Genomic DNA, 20,771 nt, shown 5'->3' with positions numbered 1-20,771 from the left:
GAGAAGCAGAAAGAGCTGAGAAAGTGATCACTAGATAGATTTTAATATATAAATACAGCAGCTATGCAATAAAATGCAATGGCAGCTTTCAGAGCAGATAAACTGTAGTTGGTGAACTTGTTTTTTTTTTTTTTAATTGACCAAAAGGTTTATTGAATATAAAATAATCATTACAATGTATGCAAGTACATGAAAATACAAGGTTCTTGAACACTTTATAGAGCTTGTAAGTAGAGGAAATAAATGTGATCAGTGTGGTACAGTTTACATAAAAAAGTAGCAAATGGGAAGGAATACCCTTGGAGAGTAAACGTACTGGTAGAGGTATATGGAAGTAGGAGGAAAAAGAGTAGAGCAGGAACAGAGGACATCTGGTTGTATAGGGATCAGAACGCCAGGTGGTTGGGGAAGAGAAAGCAAGAGATCAAGAGTAGTAGCGAGAGGGCAGTTGAGTGGGAGAGTGAGTGTTAGAGAGCATAGGTCAGTTAACTGCGTTAGTTACCCATGGGGTGTATCAATTAGCTTTGTCCAGCCATCTGTCCCAAATTTTGTTAAAGGAATACTATCGATGTATGCATTTATTTTTAAATGCTGTATGTTGTAGCACACATTAGGGCAAGTACTAGGGGCAATTTGATTCCTCACACAGCTGTTCCTCTCAGCTGTAAAATCCTCCGTCAGTTTTGGAGTCAGTGTTGGGTGCAAAATGTATCTAATACTGAGCTCCCAAAGGGCTAGACCATATCCCTGCACAGGGGAGTTGCTATCAACTCCTCAGTTTATAGTTTAATTATCACCTTGCTGAAAGAATCTTGTTAATATGGTGGTAAGGGGTTAAAGATTCTAGCAATGTGTGTTTATTATCTTTGCTTCTCTTTACTGATAAAGATACTAATAATGCTAATTGTAGACAGTGGTTTGCCCCTCTCAGCAGCTTGTAAAGTAGATGCAGCCTGGAGTGAATCACCTCAAGCAGGCAGCCAGTCTGAGTGTAAACACAGACTCCTGGTATAGCTAGTTATATTCCAGCAATATTCCAGCTCATTTAGTTACCTGTTACCACCTCAGATCAGCCTATTTCTCCTCATGTCTGCTGCATGCAGTGAGTGACACAGTGAAATATATTTGTGAGCTGTGTGACAGAGTAACCAAGCAGCTCAGGGTGACCCAAACTACTATGAGCTGTGTGAGAAATGAATTTTTAAGCAGGGATAGCGAGAGAGAGACCTGGGTGAATAAATAAAGTGCCCCTAGCACTAGTGGTAATGTGTACACTAATATAGAGTATAAAAAAAAAAGTCGTTTCAATCGATAGTATTCCTTTAAATTTAGATTGGCATCCCCTTTGCTGATATACCAACTTCTTAAGAGGAAGATAATTCCTGACTTTGGTTTCCCAGTCAAGGAATGTAGGGTGTATAGGGGACAGCCATCTAAATGCTATACACATTTTAAGCATGAACATAGTTTCTATAAGAAAATACTTGTCAAATTTATTCACATCTTTGTCGTATATATTTAGAATACAACATTTGGCATCAAGCGTAGCTGGGGACCCCATGGTGTCGTGTAGGAAGCCAACTACCTGTCTCCACAAGTCGGCAATTGGATGGCAAAGCCAGAGCAAATGTAAAAATGAGGGATTAACTAGTGAACATTTAGGACATATATTAGCCAATGTGCGAGGAGTATTTAGAAATATGTTTGGGGGTGAGCTTTGGTGGATTATGTACTGTATATCTGGGTTAAGCGGTCCCTGATACAGGGAGATACAAGACGGGTAGCGAGCAGGCAATCCTCCCACTCCTCTGCATCAATTTGAAAGTTTAATTGCAGCCATTTATCTTTGGATTTTTCCACAATTGGGCCAGCTATATGTTCATTTAGTATGTTGTATAGGGTGCCTATATGGTGTGGGAGTGGGCCATCTTTAAGAAACTCCATAAGGATTGAAGTTTCAATAGAGGGGAGGCCACTGGGAAATTGGTAGCGCAGAGCGCGTTGAAGTTGCAAATACATGAATTGAAATTGTGGGGGTAGTGAATATCGGGTTTGAAGGTCTGCGTAGGAGTGCAGAGATGACTTTGTAATGATTTGGCCCAGGTAGTGGATTCCAGAGTCAGCCCAGCAGGAAGTGTTGCAAAGTTTGAGTTGCTCAGGGAGTTTGGGGTTATGCCATAAGGGTGTAAAGTATTCCCATGTGGAATGGGACATTACCCTTATCGCTGTCCGCCAAACTTTGTAGGCTTGCGTTAGGATAGTGTTAGGGTGCGTATGAGAGATGAGGGTACCTTTTAGTAATGCAACTGGAAGGTTGTTTGCAGGTTCAGTGGAGGAGAAGCCCAACAGGTCTGGAGGTTGCAAAGAATCGGTTACAAACCAGTGAGCTAGCTGTTCTAGTTGGAAAGCTATATAGTATAAGAAAGGGGATGACAGCGCTACTCCTCCCAAAGAGGTAGGGCATTGTAACACGGCATATTTAAGTGTGGCTCGTGATTTGTTCCATATAATGGATAATATAAAGGATCTAAGTTTATTTAAAAACCCATGGGGATATGCACAGGTGAATTGTGTAGAATGTAGAGGATTTTGGGCATTAGGACCATTTTAACCAGGTTTACTCGACCCATAACAGAGAGTGGTAGTTTTATCCAGGCAGACAATTTCTGTTGAGTGAGTGGGAGTAGGTCGGCTACATTGTCTTCATAATAACTAGATGCTGAAGTTTGGACCACAACGCCCAGATACTTAAAGGATTTAACGACTTGGAGGGGACATGGTAGCGAGGAGGCCGAGATCTCCAGACCGCCCAAAGAGAGGATAGCGAATTTGCTCCAGTTTATTGATAAACCAGGGTATTCATCCATTTCATTGATTAAGTCGAATACAGCGTTAAGGGAGGCGTGGGGGTCTGCCAGATAGAGGAGGGTGTCGTCAGCGTATTGGCTGATTTTTTCCTCAATAGTGCCAATTTTAAGGCCAATAATCCGGGGGTCAGCTCTAATTTTACAGGCAAGTGGTTCAGCTGAGAGTGCATAAAGTAAAGGGGAAAGAGGGCAGCCTTGTCTGGTACCTCTACCTATTGGGAAGAGGTCTGAGATGTTAGAGTTAGTGCAAATTTGAGCCCTGGGATCTGTATAGAGAATTTGTACCCAGTGAATGAAGTTGTCTCCAAACCCAAACCTGGAAAGGGTGGCAAGTAGGAAGGGCCATTCAATAGCATCGAAAGCCTTAACGGCATCAAGGGAGACCACCACTCTGTTACCACAATTGAGATGGTTGGCTTGTATATTGGCGAATAGTCGCCTTATGTTAATTGAGGTTTTTTTGCCTGGCATAAAGCCCGTCTGGTCTCTGTGGATAAGGAATAAGATTACTTTGTTTAACCTTAAAGGCAAAGCTAATATTTTTGCGAGGACCTTAACATCAGTTGGAAGTGGAGAGATTGGGCGATATGAGTTGCATGGTAGTGGATCCTTTCCAGGTTTGGGAATAAGAACTATGAGGGCTGTTCGCATGGATACAGGGAGGGAGCCCTGCTCAAATGCAAATTAAAATGTTTGTAGGAGAGGGGCTGCAATCATTTCAGAAAATCTTTTTAGGACTTCACTGGGGATACCATCTACTCCTGGCGCTTTCTTGTTAGGGAGAGAGTGAATGGCAGACTCAAGTTCATCTAGAGTAATGGGAGCATCAAGTAATTCAACTTGATCAGGGGCAAGCCGGGGTAGGGCAATTTCTGATAGAAAGATCTCGGCCTCCTCGCGGGAGAAGAGGGACCTCGGGGTATAAAGGTCATGAAAGTATGTGGCAAAACATTTATTAATGGGGGTTGGGCCTGTGACTAGAGAAGAATTTGCGTCTTGCATCTTTAACACTGTACTTGGTGAACTTGTAATTTGTAAACAGACAATAGTACTTGTGTACAAAAGCAAATATGATAACTGTATGGGTAATAAAAAGTAGAAAAATAGATTTTTATTAAATGTTATGTCAGAGTTTTATCCCGCCACTTTTAGAGTTGAGCGTAGAAAGCAGAAAGGACAAAATGAGATAGGAGTATTTGTTTACAATTGAGATTCTCTTTAAGAAAAAAAAAAGAAATTAGATAAACAACGCATATTTGAATTTGTTATATAAATTACAATCTAAATTTCCAAAGTCTTTCATCAGAAATTCTTTTGAAGCAAAGATCAAACATCACTGGAGGCATGCCATGTGTACTTTTAAAAATAAATTAGTATTCACATTTTAAATGGAAAGTAATTAATCCGTTTGTATAGTTTACATTTTAGGAGCTTTTTTTTCGGTGCAGTCTAAATCATTTAAATATTTCTCTGCTCATTTTCAATTCATGTTTTTCTGATCTGATTAACCTTTTCATATGCAAAACAGATACGCCAAGAAAAAACATAATTCCTATTGATGCTTTATTTATTGGTAATTTGTGCAAAGAGGGTTGAAGACACAGGACGTGAAGTCGGTTCCGGTTTTGTCTTGGAAGAGTTATTGATACGCTCAGAGAACACGCCTGACTCCTTGAAACAGAAGGTGTTTGCAAATCTGAGTATCATCACTAATAATGCATTGCTTTGAGACACTGGGAGGAAAATGTATGTAAGTGTAAAACTTTGTACACAGAGAAAAAGTTAATTTCATATAGGCCATAGTTTTATCATTCAAACCATACTGGTCCTTTCTAACATCAATAGTTCTCCTTCATTTTAACGTTTAAAAAGAAAAAAAGAATCAAAATCAAGATTTTGAAGTTTAGAGTCAGTTAAATACAGTTTGCAATACAACAATTCATATACCGTACCCCTCTATCCCCCATGTCCCCACTTCTGTCCGCAGTGTTTCCCCTTCTGTAGAGATGTCGTCAACAGAATTTTACGTTCGCGAACGGTGAACGCGAACTTCCAAAACCTGTTCGCGAACAGGCACATCTGGGGAACCGCCATAGACTTCAATGGGCAGACAAATTTTAAAACCTACAGACTGTTTCTAGCCACAAAAGTGATGGAAAACTTGTCTAACACCTGGACAGGAGCGTGCCAGAGGGGGATCCATGCCAAAAGTCTAACCAAAAATTACGGAGTTGACTCAAAGTCGGGTTTTAATCCCTAAAGGGCAGAAATCACATTATGCACAGCTATGGGTGTCAGTGGGCTGTGGAGGGTCTCACACAGAGAGATGCAATAGTACTATCAGAATACAGTGAAACAATAATGCATTGGAGTGGTTCTGTGCCTGCAACTTAATGAGGCAACAGCACAGCAGTAATGTGCACACAGCTCTGGGTGTCAGTGGGCTGTGGGGTGTCACACACAAAAAAAACACAGGAGACTGATGTGCTAGCCCTCAAAAGGGCTGTTTGCTTTCACAGGTAGTGAGGAACAAGGACACAGGCCTAGCTAATGCTTCCCCTACCTATCTGCAGCCACTCTGACCCTGCTCTCACTAACAGTCAGCAGCCAGCAGAGAGTTAATCCAATATGACCACAGCAACTGCTTTTTGATGGGGGGTGGGGGGTCCAGGAAGAGAAATCTAGCTGATTAGTGGCTGCCATGCGTCTGCTGACTGTGAGGTAAGCGATCAAAGTTTAGCTCAATGATGATGTATAGGAGGTTAATCCAACACGCCAAATGTTCGCTGTGAATGCGAACAGCCAATGTTCACAGAATACTGCTCACCGACTAACTATTTGGGCCATCTCTATTCTTCTTTCCCCAGTCTGTCCCCTTCTGTCCACAGTTTGGCCTCCTCTGTTCCCGTGTATAAGTATGAGAAGCTGCAGCTTAGCTCACCTCATAAATGGCTCCAATGGCAATCACAGACCTCTCCTTTCTGATCACAGACCTCTCTTCTCCTTCGCTGCGCCTCTAGTGCCGGCTTCTGCTGATGACACGATCATCAGAAGCCAGCACTGTGGGAGACGTCTTTGATCGATGCTGGATCCATTGATGAGGTGAGCTGCACTGGGGGGAGTGGGAGACACACGGGGGGACAATGCTGGGAGTCCCTGACATTGCAGCAGGTCGGTGGTTCGTATCAGCAGACATTTATAAGTCGGGGACTCTCTGTACTCAGCATATAAGACTCGGGGACTTTTTCTCTCCATTCTTTGGAGAAAATATTTTGCCAGAAAATACGGTATTTACAGATATCTGTACACAAGTCCTGAAAGCAAATGAAGAAGAAAAGACAGATGTATTAGATTTCCAAAGAGGGACAATCCCTCTTAACAAGTGACAGTTTGGGAGCCATGGACAAATATATTAAATCAGTTTGTAAGAGATTGTAGATACTGGCTTGCCTTCCAGATAATCATCACCTTGACAAATCAGCCAAAACCAATGATTAATATTAAAGGATCAGTATTACGAAACATTGAACAATTTTAATGACATACATGTAAATGTGGAATTCTACATAAAGTAAAATGCACTGTAAATTACTTTTTCCCTATGTCGCCATCACTTACAGTAGGTAGTAGGTACTTACAGTAGGTAGTGAAAATCTGACACATCTGTCAGGCTTTGGACAACTACATCTCAGTGCATGACATCTCAGTGCATGGCATCAGTACATGGCATGGAGGTAGTACTTTACAGCAGCTGCAGACAAAATTGAAAATAATATCTATATATATAAAATCGCGTGTGTGTGCGTGCGTGCGTGCGTGCGCCGCGATCACTCGAAAACGACTTGACCGATTTGAACGAAACTTGGTACACACATCCCTTAATATCTGGGATGATATGTTCTGGGGGTCTCGCGTCCCCCCTGCACACCTGGGCGGAGCTACAAACAGCAAATCAGATTCCTGCTATTCATGTCAATGGAAAAAATGTAAAAGGCTGTCATTATCGCATTAAAGCCAAAGTCCCCACACTTGGCACAGTTGGTCACTTGGGGACCGAGGTTACAAATCCAGGAAAAGTGGGCGGAGCATAAAACAGCTAATCAAATTTCAGCCATTCATTTTAAATGGGAAAATGTAAACTGCAGCCAATATTTACACTGTTAATCGCAGGGTTCTCAAACTTGGCACACTTGGTCACTCGGTGACTGGGATTAATATTCAGGAAAGTGGGTGGGGCCTAAAACAGCCAATCAAAATTCACCTATTGATTTTCAAGGGGAATCTTTAAACTACTGCCATTCTTACACTGTTAATGGCAGATGCCTCAAACTTGCTACAGTCGGTCATTAAGTGACTGGGGTTCAAATTCACTAAAGGGGTGGAGCCACAAACAGCCAGATTTCTTTGCTGCATAAACTGCTTCCATTAGCACAATTTTGATGCCAGGAACCTGAAAGCTCACAAACTTGGTCATTGAGTAGTGACTGTGTGTCAAGGTTACAAAAACTGGTTGGAGTCAAAAACAGATTTTTCTGAGAAAATGTAAACTGCAGCCCTTCTTCACTGTTAATGGCAGGGTTCTCAAACTTTGCACAGCTGGTTACTGGGTGACTGGGATTAATATTCGCCTGTTGATTTTCAAGGGGAATAATAAAATTGCTGCCATTTTTGCACTGTTAATGGCACAAGCCTCAAACCTGATACAGTTGGTCATTGAGTCACTGGGGTTCAAATTCAGAAAAGGGGACAGAGCCACACACAGCCAATCAGGTTTGTTTCATTTCACTGGCAAAATACAAATTATTGATGCCAAGGACCCCAAAGCTCACAAACATGGTTATTTAGTGATTGTGTGTCCAAGTTACAAAAAGTGTCGGTGCCAAAAACAAATTTCACTGGGAAAATATAAACTGCAGCCATTCTTATACCATTAATGGCAGGGTCATTACCTGGCAAAATGTAAACTGCAGCCCTTCTTCATTGTTAATGGCAGGGATCTCAAACTTTGCCCAGATGGTCACTGGGTGACTGAGATTAATATTTAGGAAATTGGGTGGAGCCTATAATAGCCATTCAGAATTCACCTGTTGATTTTCAAGGGGAATATTTAAATTGCTGCCATTTTTACACTGGTAATAGCAGATGCCTCAAACCTGCTACAGTTGGTCATGACTGGGGTTCAAATGCTGTAGAGGGGCAAAGCCACAAACAGCCAATCTGATTTGTTTAATTTTTATGGGAATATACAAATTATTGATGCCAAAGACCCCAAAGCTCACAAACTTGGTCATTGAGAGTTTCTGCGTTAGGGTTAGAAAAAGTGGGCGGAGCCAACACCAGTCAAATACATACATGGGCAACGCCGGGTCACCAGTGGGTGGAGACAAATATAAATTTCACTGGGAAAATGTAAACTGCAGCCATTCTTATACTGTTAATGGTAGGGTTCTTAAAGGGGAACTGAAAAGAGAGGTATATGGAGGCTGTTATGTTTATTTCCTTTTAGACAATACCAGTTGCCTGGCAGCCCTGCTGATCCTCTGCCTCTAATACTATTAGCCATAGCCCCTGAACAAGCATGCAGCAGATCAGGTGTTTCAGTGGTTTAGACTTATAAGTCTGATCTGACAAGACTAGCTGCATGCTTGTTTCTGGTTTTAATCAGATACTACTGCAGAGAAATAGACCAGCAGGGCTGCCAGGCAACTGGTATTGATTAAAAAGAAATACACATGACAGCCTCCATATACCTCTCTCTTCAGTTCCCCTTTAAGCTTTGCACAGTTGGTCACTAGGTGACTGGGATTAATATTCAGAAAAGTGAGTGGAGCCTACTAAAGTGAATCAAACTTCACCTATTGCTTTTCAAGGGGGAATATTTAATTGCAGCCATTCTTGCGCTGTTAATGGCACAGGCCTCAAACCTGGTACAGTTGGTCATTGGGTGACTGGGGTTCAAATTCAGAAAAGGGGGTGGAGCCACAAACAGCCAATGGGATTTTTTCCATTGTAATGCAAATTATTGATGCCAGAGACCTCAAAGCTAACAAACTTGGTCATTGAGTAATTGTGTTTTAGGGCTAGAAAAAGCGGGTGGAGCCAACACCAGCCAAATACATACCAAATACACAAACAAGCAAAATGGGGCTTTAAGTGAACAAATAGTAGTCTTTTAATTCTTCATATCTAAAAAGTCTTCACAGTTGCGGTCTTTGGTTTATACGAGGATCCATATGTGATGTACATGTATACTGTATGCCTCTGAAGAAGCGATCTCTGATCGTGAAACACGTGTCAGGCAGTCGTTTTGGTTGTGATTTGGAGTTCTGGAAACTGTGTTTACCTGTGTGTCCGCAACTGTGAAGACTTTTTAGATATGAAGAATTAAAAGACTACTATTTGTTCACTTAAAGCCCCATTTTGCTTGTTTGTGTATTTGGTATCTGATGTAGGGGTGGAACTATACTGTTGGGTTTTATTTGTAACGTTTGTTGTACCAGCCAAATACATACCCGGGCAACACCGGGCAATCAGCTAGTAGTGAATAAAATACCTTATTTTTTTACAATATAAATGTACAGGTTATGTAGTCAGTGTTTGCCCATTGTAAAATCTTTCCTCTCTCTCCTGTTTTACATTCTGAAATGTATTACTGGTGGTGACATCTTTCGTTCTGCCAGGTGATCTGTACGGAATGTTTGGCTACTGAAAGTTCTATGCACAGAGGGAGATATAGCTTGCTTGGCAGTTGGAAAAAGCTGTTATTTCCCACAATGCAATGAGGTTCACAGACAGCAAACTGTCAGAACCATGGTCATGACATCACACTGTGGGAGGGGTTTCACTAAAACATCAGCCGTACAGACCCTCCTTGATAATCTATTACAGAAAAGGTAAAGATTTCTCATGGAGAAGGGGGTATCAGCTCCTGATTGGGATGAAGTTCAATCCTTGGTTACAGTTCCTCTTTAAGTTTTAATAACGTGAAGTGATAACATAGCTTGTTTCAGAATATTTGCCATGTAGATAAATTCTTAACAGAAGCGGAGTCACCCTTTAAAAGAGTGAATCACACAAACAGACTTTTCTGGAAAATGGGGGAAGCTATTACACAAATCAATACAAACATTTGTTATTTTGTAATGTGCTCCGCGTCCCTTTTATCATTACTGGAGCCATCGCCGCGGAAACCTCTCATTTAGACTTTGCTGCGGGGAATTAGAATTTCTTAATTAAATCCATACATTCTGCTTCTCCGCTGAACTGCGCAGCTTCCGCCGGCCTCATTACAGGTGCGGGCCGCTCCGATCACGCTGGTATCTCATGTCAGCCCCATGTTTGCTTGTCTGTATGCTGTGTAGCGTTTCCCCGCCTTGCTCCGCAGAACGGCGGGTTCCAGTCACTGGAGTCGCTGTGCATTATTTATGAGGAGACTTTGCATGTTTTTCCCTGCCAGAGCCATGTTATGCCTTCTAACAATGTTATGTTGTTTTTTTTTAGTGCTGAGCAAACATACATGTGTTGGCTTTAAAGAGGGATTGTCAGGTACAAAACCAGATTCCTTTTCCCCACTGCGATGTGTTTATTATGCAGCCCGGAAGCTTACCCTGCACTCCAATATAATCAGAAATGTTTCTGCTGTAATAAATCTTATCTCAGCCACACTGCCTCTATTCTCAGAATTGCAGAGGAGACGGAGAGAGGGAAGCTTGTCCTCTCCCCCAGAGCAGGGACAAGGTCCTCCAGCACCCAAGGCTGAGACACCAAAGTGCGCCCCTCCATCCCTCCACCCCAGCCGTCACACACTGATTGCTATTAGACTAAGAGGCACCCCAGGGCCCCCAACACCTTAATCTCTAGTTATCTGGCTTGTAGTCACTTCCATGTATCTCCTTTTCTTATTTCTTTCTGCTTCAAACACAATTAGAGATGCCAGCTGAATGAATTGTGCGCCCCCTCCTACACTGCGCCCTGAGGCTGGAGCCTCTCCAGCCTATGCCTCGGCCTGGCCCTGCTCCTCACTGATTGGCTGAGGGCAGTTCAGTGTTAGCTGAAATACAATCTCTATGCTGTGCTCTCTTGCGTTTACAGAGCAAGCAGCTATGACAGAAATTCTAGAAGAACAAAAAAATAGTAAGGGAGGAAATGACATCAGAATTGGCTTCAGTCAGACTTAACTTAGATGGCAAATGCTAGTAACAGGATTCTCTTTTTTTAATATCTAAAAATCACTGAAATCAAAACGTGGACAGTCAGCGCGATCACTTGAGCCACACGTTGGCGTGCAGAAGAAGCCGACTCAGAAGCCGACCTGGCGAGGTCGGCTTTTGCAGTGGAGGAGACCGGGAGCCACAGGATGTGCTGCGGCGAGGGCGAGGGCTGGAGGAAGCCCCAGGTAAGTGGATTTTTATTTTTCTATTTAGCCGGGACGTATCCTTTAACCTATGTAGCAATGTAGGTGACTGATGACAGCCTATATGGGGACTTTGCTTTTGACCACTAAAGTCAGCGTAAAAATTACACAAAATTACAAATGGATTACATAAAATCAATTGAATTTCTGAATCGTAATTACACATGTGCATAATTGAGAAAAATGATGTGTAATCGTAATTAGCAAACTATGATCTCTAGTCGTACGACGTGCTGAGCGACTTTTCCATTCTGTTGCATTGTGTACCTGCTTTTAGGGTTTGTTCACAATATGAGCATTTGCAGATTTTTTTAAGCACTGGTGATTTTGTAAATCGCCCTAAAATCGCTTGTGCAACGATTTCCTACACAGTTTTTACATGTAAGCGTTTTGATTTTCTTGAAATCGCAAACATGCTACATGTACCATTTTCTGAGTGCTTTGGGTCGATGGAAGGTGTAGGGAAATCGCAAAGCGCTTGAAAAAGCGATTTGTATAGCAGTTTTTTTTTCAGTGCTTTTTTGAATAAAGACATTGTATGTATTAATTTCCGGCTCACAAAGTTCACTTCCTGACTAACGTCAGGAAGTGAAAATCTCAATCGCTCAGCAAAAACGCTTAGAAAAGCGCTTACAAAAGTGCTTTTCTAAGCGCAAAGCGCAGGGAAAAGTACTTTGAGAAGCGCTCTATAAATCGCTCAGCGCTTGTGATAGCGCTGGTGATTTATAATGTGAACAAGGCTTTACTAGTGAAGGAGGACATTTGGGTTTGTTTAGTATATTTGTCATAACTTCTCCTCTTCTTAAACTTCACTAAAACATTGCTCAAAAGCCGCCCCGCCCGTCAGGAGTGACAGCCGCAGATGAACATCAGGTGTTTATCTAAGAGGAAATTAATGAAAGCAAGACATTAACCCGCAGGAAATTATCCCCTGCCCGATTAGGACTGATGCGGAATATCCAGGAACGGCAAATTATTCCGACCAACCCGTGAATGCTAAGTTGACATCTTCTGCATTTATTAGCGGCTGAAAATGTATTTACGGAACGTCCCTTAATTACACTTACAATTACCGAGGATGACATGCCGATATTGCATGTCACCGACTCTCAGCGTGAGATCGGAGGAGCGCCGTCCCCCCTCCCCCCCTCCCTGCAGCTTTGGGAGCAAATATTCTATATTACATGATCCTTTAGTATGCCAACGTCGCAACGACTAACAGTTTCCTCACAAGTAATTAAACCTTTATGTACTGAATCAACATCGGCCTTAAAGAACCCCTTTTTTATAATATGAATGCTCCCTTATTAAGAGGGAACAAGATTTTAAATTGGTATAGAAATAAGTAGTTTATAGGTTATCTCCACATCCCGATGTACATTTATATGATTAAATACGGTTAAGTGTGGCTTTAACCACTTAATGACAACCTGACTTATAAAAATGTCCTGCTAGAGCCTCTTAATGGCTCCAGGACGTTTTTATAAGTCAGACAGTGCTGCTGCCGATGTGCGCGTGCGCGCTCCTGCGCGTGCACGTGCATTCCTGTGCACGTGAAAATAGTGAAAAAAAAACCCCACCAAAGAAAAAATACACCTTTATTTCCAAGTACTATATTGTCACCATACTTTGTACTAGGGACATTTTGTGCTAACCAGAACAAATAGGCAGATAAAATGTGTGGGGTTAATGTACAGTAGCAATGTTGATATTAAAACTATAAGTAATGAAAGTGGAGAAATTGTGTATTTTTTCATTTTTTCCTTGTTTTTCCCTTTAAAATGCATAGAAAATGAAGTAATTATTGAATACAAATATCAACCCCAAATGCCCAATTGGTGGTGAAAAAAACAAGATATAGATCATTTCATTGTGATTAGTAGTGATTAAGCTATTGGCAAATGAAAGGGATGAGCACTGAAAGGTGAAAATTGCTCTTGTCCCTTAGGGTAAAAACGCCTTTGGGGTGAAGTGGTTAAAGAGGAACTGTCGTGAAAATCTTATAGTGTAAAACACATACAAATAAGAAGTACATTTCTCCCAGAGTAAAATGAGCCATAAATTACTTTTCTCCTATGTTCCTGTCACCTACAATAACAAGTAGAAATCTGTCATTTCCAACAGATTGTGGACTAGCCCATCTTCTAATAGGGGGGTTCTCAGGGTTTTCTTTATTTTTAAAAGCACTTAATGAATGGCAGTTAGTCCGTCCAACTGCCAAAATAGTGTACAGCAAGCAGGGAGGCTGGCCAGCATATTTGTATAAATCTTTTTCAGGGAATGTCTTTATAGAGAGTAAAGGCCATACTGAGAATCCCCTATGGAGAGATGGACTAGCCCAAAATCTGTCGGTAATGTCAGATTTCTACTACCTACTGTAAGTGACAACAACCTAGGAGAAAGGTAATATATGGTTCATTTTACTCTGGGAGAAATGTACTTCTTATGTGTATGTGTGTTAAATTTTAAGATTTTCGTGACAGTTCCTCTGACACTCATGTTCACAGATCCATCTAAGCTACTCTGCCAAAATTGTGGACATAGAGAACAGCCATGATGCAGGTTGTTCCCACCAAAGTTGACGTGCTTGCAGGTCCAAATCCCCTTGCCCTTCGGGGATTGCAGCAAACTAGAGATCCAGAAGATGACCCAGCACCGCCAGGAGTAATGTATTAAGCTCTTTTATTCAAAGCATAAAGTGTACTATTTTTGTACTTTTAAACATGTCTTTGTCATCTCATGTGTAATGTTTTTGGATAATTTGTTACGGTTGTTAATAAAGCTATGGTTTTAAAGAGACTCTGAAGTGAGTGTAACAGCATTTGATTATTGTAAAGCACTCTAGATAGTGCTAAACTGCCGCTATCCCACGCAAAATGAGGGGTTTATCCCCCTCCAAATCCCCCCTGCAAAATCCACGACTTTGTTGGTCGTGGATTTTGCTGCCCATGGAAGCAGAGCTATGAGCTGCAGCTCTGCCTCCATGCGCGTCAATCGCCGCACGGATCTCCGCCTCTCCCCCGCCCCTCTCTGTTAAAGCAGATTGAGAGGGGCGGGGAGAGGTGGCGATCAGCGGGGATTGATGCGCTAAGAGGCAGAGCTACAGCCATTAGCTCTGCCTCAAGCAGGAAGCACTCCCCGGACGAAGGAGAGGGGATTTGGGGGGTATAAACCCCTCGTTTTGCCGCGGGGATGCGGTGGTTTAGCACTATGTAAGGTGCTTTACAATAATCAAATGCTGTTTCACTCGCTTCAGTCTCTCTTTAACTACCATTGGATGACCTGTCTTTGGCATTCTCCAATTAACTCCTTGGTCTTCAAAATGGTACATTGATAAACACCCCTTTAAAGTCCCACTTAGCCGCATTTATTCATATAATCCTTTATGTACTTTTTAGTTAAAAAATAGGTGAATTCATTTGCCGCTTTCCCATCTACAATACAATCAATTTCAAATTGATGTTTTTCTTTTTTTTCACGTTTTTTTCTCCCCCGTTAATACGGATGCTAGGAATGAGAACTTGCTGGTGTCAGCTAAAGAAGCAAAATAGATTTCTGTCCAGCGTTGAACTCCGCTCCACGCCGGTAACTGTACAGATAAAACGAAATGAGTTCCCTGAGCCAGAGAACCAGAGATGAAGGAGCGCAGAGTGGGGACCTTCCTTCGCTATAGTAATTGAGTCTCCATCGTATTACGGCTAGCGATGCCACAGGAGGTGCAGAAGCTTAAGTAGGTTTGAAATACGAACAACGAGCTTCAGAGTAATTGGCAGCCATAGCTGTTTATAAAGTAGGGACTGGTTGGATTGGGCCAATATTCATCTTTAATTTGGCATACTGGTACAGATATTTGACAGATACCATTGCCAATAACCTTGTAACATTTTTTCTAACACTCAACATGACCTATAATGAGGAGAGGTAGGACACTCTGTGTAATTATGTTTTGTTTTTGTTTATGTTCTTTCAGGAAAATGATGCCTAATTATGTTGTGTGAGGGGACACGCTGCATAAATATGTTGTTTGGGGATAAGTTACCTACTTACAGGAGAAACTTGAAAAATTAGAATATCGTGCAAAAGTCCATTTATTTCAGTAATTCAAAGGGACTCCGAGCAGTAAATAAATACAAAATCGGAACTTACCTGGGGCTTTCCCCACAACATCGTAGGTCGGGAGGTCCCTCAGCGTCCCTCTGGCTCCTCTCCCAGGGCCTGATCAGAAATGGCTCCTGGCGGCTTCCGGCGACACTGGGCCCGAGTGTCGGGCTCCTTCTTCCTGATAGGTGACGTCAGTCATCACCACGCCGTCTGCCGCGCATCATCACGGCGGCTGGGGTGACAGTACTGCGCATGCGCAATTTAATCTATCACGCCGGCCGGCGTGATGACGCGTGGCGGCCGGCATGGTGATGACTGAGGTCACCTGTCAGGAAGAAGGAGCCTGACACTCGGGCCCAGTGTCGCCGGGAGCCGCCAGGAGCCATTTCTGATCGGGCCCTGGGAGAGGAGCCAGAGGGACGCAGAGGGACCTCCCAACCTACGATGGGTTGGAGGAAGCCCCAGGTAAGTCCGATTTTGTATCTATTTATAGATCAGAGTCCCTTTAACTAAAAAAGTGAAACCATTATAAGAAATAGGAACCCTTTGCAGGTGTTTTGGATTATTTAACTGATTAGAGTCTGACAAATTTTGTGCCTAGGATATTGAACATTTTCACATTATTCGAATGGTCTGAGATTTTAATGCTGGGGTTTTTCATAAACTATAAGCCATATTTATCAAAATTATAACCAATAAAGGTTGGAAATATCTTGCTTTGCATGTAAAGAGTCTATTTCATACAAGTTGCATTACTGAAATAAATTATCTTTTGCAAGATATTTTAATTTTTCATGTTTTACCTGTATGTTGAGTGAGGGGGCGTGCTGCCTATGTGCTGTTTGAGGGGATATGCCTGCTTACTTCTAGTTTTTCAGACGTGTGTAGTGTTCATAGATGGCACTGTGCTACTTGCATTTCTTATAAGATGATCTGTACTGCTATGTGTTGTTGGTTCCTGTTGATGCATGCTGGAGAGGGAGACATGGAGAAAAGTACCGCCAAATGTAGAGAGTGGCTGAGTCCTGTAAATAAAGCTAGTTTCAGTTACTCTGCATCCGTAATTACTGAACACAACAAAGTGGTTTTTTTTTGTGAACAACAGTAAATACATCATGTACATTATGTATATGTCTCATATGGCTTTTTGTAGGCCTTAACTTTACTTCTAAGGGAGACGTCTCCATCAAAACATTTGCTGGGGAGGCACTGTGTTCATGTACATAAGAGACCCGGGAAATTTGGGCGCAGGGTAAAGCCGAAAAACGTCTCATCCAGCTCCTGCAAAAGTCCCGGGCCCCGGCAGCATTAATTATTGTTCCCTCTCCAGGGGGAATACTAAATGTATCTGATAAAGGAATGTAATCAATAACCACTTTGTATGTGGCCAGAAGCTTTCCACTGAAGCAAGGAGCTTTCCACTGAAGAACAAAGTGCTGTGTTTAACTGTTTAAATGCTGTTCTGCTACAATTTATTTTTGTGGTAGTAGATTTTATGTTGTAACTAATCTTTTAGAACAAAGAAGAAATGCTGCGTTTTATATTACTTTGACCAGTACACTATCCAGCCATAACAGTGTTCTTGGCAAGGTTCTTTTTCTTTAGTGTGTTTGACCCTCTTCCCCTCCTTTTCTCAGCCGGTGGTGTGCTGGACACTACTTTACTGCCCATTCTATCGAAGCACAACATGGCCGACTCTTAGCAGCACAAAATGGCTCCCAGCTGGTTAGTAGGTGGAATACGCACATTTAAAACACTAAGCCATGAATAAATTGTATACCTAATTAAAGTTAGTCATAAACTTCTAAAAGAGCAGAATATCACCACGGCTCCCCTGTAGGTTTAGAATCCTCATAAAAATGAATTTTATGTTCCCTGTCAGAAGGGCTCCATGTCCTCTAGCAACATTACCACCCATGGCTCTTTATTATAAAGCAAATTAAAATAAAGCAGGGGGAATAATCTATTTATTCTGATCCTGTGAATTATTCCTTTATAGTTTAATGTGATCATGGTAAGAAATGCTCAAATTATAGCAAATATGTATAGCGTTTTCATTAAGATGAGTATTTTCTGAGTGCTGCATACTTTTTTTTCCCATTTAGATAGGTTTCTTTTTTTTTTGGCTATGCTTTCTTTTTTTTTTTACAATTTTTTTCCCACGTTTGCAGCAATAAACAAAACATCTTTATATGGCTGCCATTTGAAATTCAGGTGAACAATATTATTGCAAACTGTACCCTTTATAAACAAATGATGACATGAATACGTATATCAATTTAAAGCAAGATTGACAGCCATAAAATCAAATTCCATTTACTCACTGCTCTGTGTTTATTATTTAGTCTACATCCTGACCCAACATTGTAAGCATTCCAATATTATCATAAATGTTTCTGCTGTAATGAATCTTATATGAGTCACCCTGTCTCTATTCTGGTATATTTCCAATGGGAGGGAAGCTTGCTATCTCCCCTCCCACTTTCCTTCTCCTCACTGATTGGCTGCGGGCAGCTCAGTGTGATATGAGTCTGAGAAGGGAAATACACCTTAGCCCTCTGCAGAAGCTGCTAAAATATAATGTCTCAATAATCTATATATAGTATATCTAATATATATATAGTATAGTATATAGTAAATGGGACATGCCAGTGTAGAGAGAGCTGGATGAGTGGGTTAAGGTAGCCATAGACCTGACGATTATGGGCAGATTCGACAGAGAGACAAATTTATCTCTAATCAAATCTGATCAGAGATAACTTTGACTCTTGTCGAAGTCGCTCATATACTGCAGGCCGATTTCAGCATGAACTCTTCAGCTGAGCCCGCCATATCTGCCCAGCTGCTGCCACCCAATGTATAAATGTTCCCCCCAGTGTGTGCATTTATACATTACCTGTCCTGTAGCAGCCTCCACGCGGTGTCCATCTATCTCGCCGGATTGTACACCGTAGCAGCGCATAGCGTTGTGTCAGACGCTATGCACCGCTAGCGTTTATGCAGAACCGGGTGAGACGGACGGACACTGCTTTGAGGCTGACACTGGACAGGTAATGTATAAATGCACACACGGGTGGGGACAGTTATACACTGCGGCGGGGGTCCGTCATTTCATCGCCTATTCTGAAATCGAACGCCGCATGACCGGCCAACCAAATTCGGCCCGACATCTTGCAACATGCGCGATTGACAATGCGACCAATTTCCATCCTCAAATTGGACGCTTTATCGGTCGGGCATGCACTTGGTATTAAACTAATCTAATTGGATGGTTCGATAGTCGCCGGATGTAGGGCCACCTTTAGGTGGGCAATGTGTAGAAGAGCAGCTCTGATTGGCAGAGTAACACTGTAATCAGCCTGGTACCCTTGTGAGATGATTGAGTGAACAGGGAAGAGGTAGAGGGGTGCCAGTTAGAGATCAGGAGGCCGCTGCCATAATGAGTCAGCTTACGGTGTAATTCAGTGGGCAAACAGTGAACCCACATTCATGCCGGGATTTGTGTGTTCCTGAACCTGCATCTCTGCAAATGCTAGTTTGCTGAATCACTGTATGGCTGATGGGATGCACCGCAAGAAATATACCCACCACTAATTGAAATGTCTTTGAAACCAGCATAGCCAAAGATCTATGCCAGCATGGAAATCACCCCTGAGAAAACTAATCATACCCCAGACCTGGCCACAAATCCTGTGGCAGGTAGCAAAGCTAATTACTAAAATGATTGAGTTCAAATCCAAACCACCGTTATACAGTACAGTAGAGTCCATGGGCGTAACAATAGACCCTGCAAGGGATGCAGCAGCGGGGGGGGGGGGGGGGCACAGGAGGGCCCCGTGGGGGGAGAAGCTTCTTTTCTCTGTCCTGAGAGACTGACAACTAGGGGCACGGAGAGAAAAAATATTTCTGCTCTCTGCACAGTTGTTCTAATGACAGCATCTGCTCAGCCACTGATAAGGAATCATACAAAGTTTTGCAGACAGAGATTTGTAGACAGTCCCTATTCAGTGTGCAGCATGATCTTCTGTACAGCGCCTAGCCCTCAACCTCTCTACCCCTCCCCAAGTGCTGTATACTGTAGTGATACTGGAGAAGTTTGCAGAGCCAGTTCTGCTCCATCAGAGATGGACAGAATGAGTGTAATAAGAGCACACTCGTCTGTCAGATTTCTGTATGCGTTTTCTGCACACCATGTGTGTCAGTATATGTGACAACATGCACATTTTATCACAGAAGCTAATGTATTTGATAGGGAAAGTGCCCGCAGTGCTTCAATGCTGTCTTCTTTGATCTGCATGTGGAAAACACATTCAGGTAAGTTCTAGCCAACTGAATAACATTGGTTCTCAGTTAACCTGTGCAGAAAAAAAGGAGGGGGGGGGGGATTGGGGGGGATTGGGGGGGGGGGGGGCAGTGATTTCTAGTTACGGCCCTGTTGGAGTCACGGTTATCCGGAACTCAACTAACCAGCTGTCCCCCTTCCTGGCGCCTAACCCCCAAACCTCTCTTCCCGACACCTAACCCTAAAACCCCTCTTTCTCCGCCACAAATGACATATATACAAAATGCAATGGATTTCAAAAACAAAAATGATACATTTCAAAAACGATAAATTTCATTTGAAACCAATACATTTAAAACCATAACCGGCCCACTGCCCATTATTTATCAGGTGGCCATATTTCTGCTTTTGGCGCCCAATAGCTGATATTTTGCATTAGCGCCTATGGACGTTCAAAGTGTCCAATTAGCCACAAGCGCCGAAATTTCCTGCTTGAGTCTCAACCAACCAGAACAAATTGCTAGCCCTACTAACAGTGGTGAAGGCCAACTTCTCAAGCAACCAGAAAGCATACTTGTCTGGCATCAGCTGATTTGCAATGGTGCCAGATAACCAAGACTCTACTGTACAAACATTGTACAGTATTACCTTGGATTGAGAGTAATTTGGTTTAAGAGCACTTTGCATTACAAGCAAAAATTTGGGTAAAAATTATGACTTGATATACAAGTAATGTCTTGGTATACAAGCAAAAAAAAGGAACAGTGTCACGTCATCACAACTAAGCCGATAGTTCTTCTCCCTTTGGCACTGCAGGATTGTACTTAAAGAGAAACCGTGACCAAGGATTGAATTTCATCCCAATCAGTAGCTGATACCCCCTTTCCCATGAGAGATCTATTCCTTTTCTCAAACGGATCATCAGGGGGGTCTGTATGGATAATATTGTGGTGAAACCCCTCCCACAGTGTGATGTCAGGACCATGGTCCAGACAGTTTCCTGTCTGTGAACCTCCCTGCATTGTGGGAAATAGCGGTTTACAGCCATTTCCGAACGGACAAAAAAGCAAGCAGCATCTCCTTCCACTGACATGACCTGCCAGCAGTA

The 20,771-nt window shown here is 42.4% G+C and overlaps 1 long non-coding RNA gene across 2 annotated transcripts in view; it reads left to right on the top strand.

Annotated features, from left to right (window-relative positions):
• Positions 1-20,771, top strand: part of LOC137518128 (uncharacterized) — a 210,746-nt gene that overhangs the window by 23,524 nt on the left and 166,451 nt on the right. Inside the window, exon 3 of one of the 2 annotated variants that reach the window (XR_011020746.1) lies at positions 14,792-15,010. The exons of the other annotated variant lie outside the window; for it this stretch is intronic. This is a non-coding gene — a long non-coding RNA (uncharacterized lncRNA). The remainder of the gene's footprint in view (positions 1-14,791; positions 15,011-20,771) is intronic. 2 annotated transcript variants of the gene reach the window in all.

Source organism: Hyperolius riggenbachi, chromosome 5 (genome assembly GCF_040937935.1).
Source record: "Hyperolius riggenbachi isolate aHypRig1 chromosome 5, aHypRig1.pri, whole genome shotgun sequence".
Classification (NCBI taxonomy): Eukaryota; Metazoa; Chordata; class Amphibia; order Anura; family Hyperoliidae; genus Hyperolius; species Hyperolius riggenbachi.
Note: the sequence above shows the minus strand (reverse complement) of the source record. Positions and strands in the feature narration are given on the sequence as shown.